The following is a 5,251-nucleotide window of genomic DNA, read 5'->3' on the forward strand; positions in this document are numbered from 1 at the left end:
ACAGTTATCCAAGTAAATGTGTGTACGATCTAAGAAACCATAACTGATTTAATGAGCCATTCGCGGTTTCACCTTAATTTGGCTTGCACTGAGACATGCATGGCTTAATCTTTGAGACAAGCATATGACTACTGGCAGGATCAACCAGGGAGCTTCGATACAAAATCTCGGCTCGGACGTGCGCCACCCATCGCCGACCGGGTCTCGTAGCCCGGTCGGCCGCGCGTCTACTGTGTGTTTCGGGACTGCACGCAGGCAGCCCCGGTTCCGTGTGCCGCCACCTCGACACTCGGCTTATAGGCGTTCGAACGATCTCCCGTACCCGTCGGCTAGATTGAAAGCGTCTGGGATACGTTGTTATAACGTCTCTGGTCTTTGAGTGTACGCTCGGAAAGAAGCGAGTTGACGCGTGCGTTGGAGCGTTCAGCCTTCCGTGTTTCACGGAGAGCCGAACTTCTTGGTACCGCGTCAAGGGCCATTCGGTCTGAGACACCGACCCGCGGTAATGCAGTGACGATAGATGAAACAACGCGAGTCGCGTAGTTTCTTTGGTACGAGGCACGGAACGGTCCGCGAACGCCCGCTCCTGGTCTACGCCGACGTACGTATCGTGCTCGAGCACGTACCGGTACGGCGTAGCAGGCGGACGACGGGAGACCGGCCCGACCGACTCGCTCCTCTAACTAGTAGGAGCCTGGCCGCTAGGACGTCGGCGCCGGTACGGTGGTAGCACGGTCGGCTTACGGGGCGAAACCTCCGCGGGCTATCGAAAAAATTTTGAACTCCGGGAACTTTGTCGAAATTAACCGAGGCTCGTTTGACGATGTTCCGACAGGCTCCCGGCCCGGATCGACTACGGGACGCCGCGCATCGCCTTTCGGTCGACTCGGACCGAAATTTTTACAAGTCCCGTCGGCCCGGATCGACTCCGGGACGCCGCGCATCGCCTTTCGGTCGACTCGGACCGAAATTTTTACAAGTCCCGTCGGCCCGGATCGACTCCGGGACGCCGCGCATCGCCTTTCGGTCGACTCGGACCGTAATTTTTACAAGTCCCGTCGGCCCGGATCGACTCCGGGACGCCGCGCATCGCCTTTCGGTCGACTCGGACCGAAATTTTTACAAGTCCCGTCGGCCCGGATCGACTCCGGGACGCCGCGCATCGCCTTTCGGTCGGCTCGGACCGAAATTTTTACAAGTCCCGTCGGCCCGGATCGACTCCGGGACGCCGCGCATCGCCTTTCGGTCGACTCGGACCGAAATTTTTACAAGTCCCGTCGGCCCGGATCGACTCCGGGACGCCGCGCATCGCCTTTCGGTCGACTCGGACCGAAATTTTTACAAGTCCCGTCGGCCCGGATCGACTCCGGAACGCCGCGCATCGCCTTTCGGTCGACTCGGACCGAAATTTTTACAAGTCCCGTCGGCCCGGATCGACTCCGGGACGCCGCGCATCGCCTTTCGGTCGACTCGGACCGTAATTTTTACAAGTCCCGTCGGCCCGGATCGACTCCGGGACGCCGCGCATCGCCTTTCGGTCGACTCGGACCGAAATTTTTACAAGTCCCGTCGGCCCGGATCGACTCCGGGACGCCGCGCATCGCCTTTCGGTCGACTCGGACCGAAATTTTTACAAGTTCCGTCGGCCCGGATCGACTCCGGGACGCCGCGCATCGCCTTTCGGTCGACTCGGAACGAAACTTCATCGAGTCCCGTCGGCCCGTATAGTCTCCAAGACGCCGCGCATCGCCTTTCGGTCGACTCGGACCGAAATTTTTACAAGTCCCGTCGGCCCGGATCGACTCCGGGACGCCGCGCATCGCCTTTCGGTCGACTCGGACCGTAATTTTTACAAGTCCCGTCGGCCCGGATCGACTCCGGGACGCCGCGCATCGCCTTTCGGTCGACTCGGACCGAAATTTTTACAAGTTCCGTCGGCCCGGATCGACTCGGGGAGGCCGCGCGTCGCCGCGCGTCGCCTCTCGGTCGACTCGGACCGAAATTTTCACAAGTGTCCCGTCGCGCCGCACCGGGGGTCGGTCCGTCCGCCGTCGACCCATCGGCCCCGGGACGCGGCGCATTGCCTTTCGGTCGACTCGGAACGAAACTTCATCGAGTCCCGTCGGCCCGTATAGTCTCCAAGACGCCGCGCATCGCCTTTCGGTCGACTCGGACCGAAATTTTTACAAGTCCCGTCGGCCCGGATCGACTCCGGGACGCCGCGCATCGCCTTTCGGTCGACTCGGAACGAAACTTCATCGAGTCCCGTCGGCCCGTATAGTCTCCAAGACGCCGCGCATCGCCTTTCGGTCGACTCGGACCGAAATTTTTACAAGTCCCGTCGGCCCGGATCGACTCCGGGACGCCGCGCATCGCCTTTCGGTCGACTCGGACCGTAATTTTTACAAGTCCCGTCGGCCCGGATCGACTCCGGGACGCCGCGCATCGCCTTTCGGTCGACTCGGACCGAAATTTTTACAAGTCCCGTCGGCCCGGATCGACTCCGGAACGCCGCGCATCGCCTTTCGGTCGACTCGGACCGAAATTTTTACAAGTCCCGTCGGCCCGGATCGACTCCGGGACGCCGCGCATCGCCTTTCGGTCGACTCGGACCGTAATTTTTACAAGTCCCGTCGGCCCGGATCGACTCCGGGACGCCGCGCATCGCCTTTCGGTCGACTCGGACCGAAATTTTTACAAGTCCCGTCGGCCCGGATCGACTCCGGGACGCCGCGCATCGCCTTTCGGTCGGCTCGGACCGAAATTTTTACAAGTCCCGTCGGCCCGGATCGACTCCGGGACGCCGCGCATCGCCTTTCGGTCGACTCGGACCGAAATTTTTACAAGTCCCGTCGGCCCGGATCGACTCCGGGACGCCGCGCATCGCCTTTCGGTCGACTCGGACCGAAATTTTTACAAGTCCCGTCGGCCCGGATCGACTCCGGAACGCCGCGCATCGCCTTTCGGTCGACTCGGACCGAAATTTTTACAAGTCCCGTCGGCCCGGATCGACTCCGGGACGCCGCGCATCGCCTTTCGGTCGACTCGGACCGTAATTTTTACAAGTCCCGTCGGCCCGGATCGACTCCGGGACGCCGCGCATCGCCTTTCGGTCGACTCGGACCGAAATTTTTACAAGTTCCGTCGGCCCGGATCGACTCGGGGAGGCCGCGCGTCGCCGCGCGTCGCCTCTCGGTCGACTCGGACCGAAATTTTCACAAGTGTCCCGTCGCGCCGCACCGGGGGTCGGTCCGTCCGCCGTCGACCCATCGGCCCCGGGACGCGGCGCATTGCCTTTCGGTCGACTCGGAACGAAACTTCATCGAGTCCCGTCGGCCCGTATAGTCTCCAAGACGCCGCGCATCGCCTTTCGGTCGACTCGGACCGAAATTTTTACAAGTCCCGTCGGCCCGGATCGACTCCGGGACGCCGCGCATCGCCTTTCGGTCGACTCGGAACGAAACTTCATCGAGTCCCGTCGGCCCGTATAGTCTCCAAGACGCCGCGCATCGCCTTTCGGTCGACTCGGACCGAAATTTTTACAAGTCCCGTCGGCCCGGATCGACTCCGGGACGCCGCGCATCGCCTTTCGGTCGACTCGGACCGAAATTTTTACAAGTCCCGTCGGCCCGGATCGACTCCGGAACGCCGCGCATCGCCTTTCGGTCGACTCGGACCGAAATTTTTACAAGTCCCGTCGGCCCGGATCGACTCCGGGACGCCGCGCATCGCCTTTCGGTCGACTCGGACCGAAATTTTTACAAGTCCCGTCGGCCCGGATCGACTCCGGGACGCCGCGCATCGCCTTTCGGTCGACTCGGACCGAAATTTTTACAAGTCCCGTCCGCCCGGATCGACTCCGGAACGCCGCGCATCGCCTTTCGGTCGACTCGGACCGAAATTTTTACAAGTCCCGTCGGCCCGGATCGACTCCGGGACGCCGCGCATCGCCTTTCGGTCGACTCGGACCGTAATTTTTACAAGTCCCGTCGGCCCGGATCGACTCCGGGACGCCGCGCATCGCCTTTCGGTCGACTCGGACCGAAATTTTTACAAGTCCCGTCGGCCCGGATCGACTCCGGGACGCCGCGCATCGCCTTTCGGTCGACTCGGACCGTAATTTTTACAAGTCCCGTCGGCCCGGATCGACTCCGGGACGCCGCGCATCGCCTTTCGGTCGACTCGGACCGAAATTTTTACAAGTCCCGTCGGCCCGGATCGACTCCGGGACGCCGCGCATCGCCTTTCGGTCGACTCGGACCGAAATTTTTACAAGTCCCGTCGGCCCGGATCGACTCCGGGACGCCGCGCATCGCCTTTCGGTCGACTCGGACCGAAATTTTTACAAGTCCCGTCGGCCCGGATCGACTCCGGGACGCCGCGCATCGCCTTTCGGTCGGCTCGGACCGAAATTTTTACAAGTCCCGTCGGCCCGGATCGACTCCGGGACGCCGCGCATCGCCTTTCGGTCGACTCGGACCGAAATTTTTACAAGTCCCGTCGGCCCGGATCGACTCCGGGACGCCGCGCATCGCCTTTCGGTCGACTCGGACCGAAATTTTTACAAGTCCCGTCGGCCCGGATCGACTCCGGAACGCCGCGCATCGCCTTTCGGTCGACTCGGACCGAAATTTTTACAAGTCCCGTCGGCCCGGATCGACTCCGGGACGCCGCGCATCGCCTTTCGGTCGACTCGGACCGTAATTTTTACAAGTCCCGTCGGCCCGGATCGACTCCGGGACGCCGCGCATCGCCTTTCGGTCGACTCGGACCGAAATTTTTACAAGTTCCGTCGGCCCGGATCGACTCGGGGAGGCCGCGCGTCGCCGCGCGTCGCCTCTCGGTCGACTCGGACCGAAATTTTCACAAGTGTCCCGTCGCGCCGCACCGGGGGTCGGTCCGTCCGCCGTCGACCCATCGGCCCCGGGACGCGGCGCATTGCCTTTCGGTCGACTCGGAACGAAACTTCATCGAGTCCCGTCGGCCCGTATAGTCTCCAAGACGCCGCGCATCGCCTTTCGGTCGACTCGGACCGAAATTTTTACAAGTCCCGTCGGCCCGGATCGACTCCGGGACGCCGCGCATCGCCTTTCGGTCGACTCGGAACGAAACTTCATCGAGTCCCGTCGGCCCGTATAGTCTCCAAGACGCCGCGCATCGCCTTTCGGTCGACTCGGACCGAAATTTTTACAAGTCCCGTCGGCCCGGATCGACTCCGGGACGCCGCGCATCGCCTTTCGGTCGACTCGGA

General features: G+C 62.3%; 1 non-coding gene across 1 annotated transcript in view; it reads right to left on the reverse strand.

Annotated features, from left to right (window-relative positions):
• Nucleotides 1–151, reverse strand: part of LOC124309851 (small subunit ribosomal RNA) — a 1,913-nt gene extending 1,762 nt beyond the window's left edge. The window contains exon 1 of the ribosomal RNA XR_006909427.1: nucleotides 1–151. This exon is cut by the window's left edge and continues 1,762 nt beyond it. This is a non-coding gene — a ribosomal RNA (small subunit ribosomal RNA).
• Nucleotides 152–5,251: the final 5,100 nt, after the last annotated feature.

This window comes from Neodiprion virginianus, unplaced genomic scaffold (assembly GCF_021901495.1).
Source record: "Neodiprion virginianus isolate iyNeoVirg1 unplaced genomic scaffold, iyNeoVirg1.1 ptg000054l, whole genome shotgun sequence".
Lineage (NCBI taxonomy): Eukaryota > Metazoa > Arthropoda > Insecta > Hymenoptera > Diprionidae > Neodiprion > Neodiprion virginianus.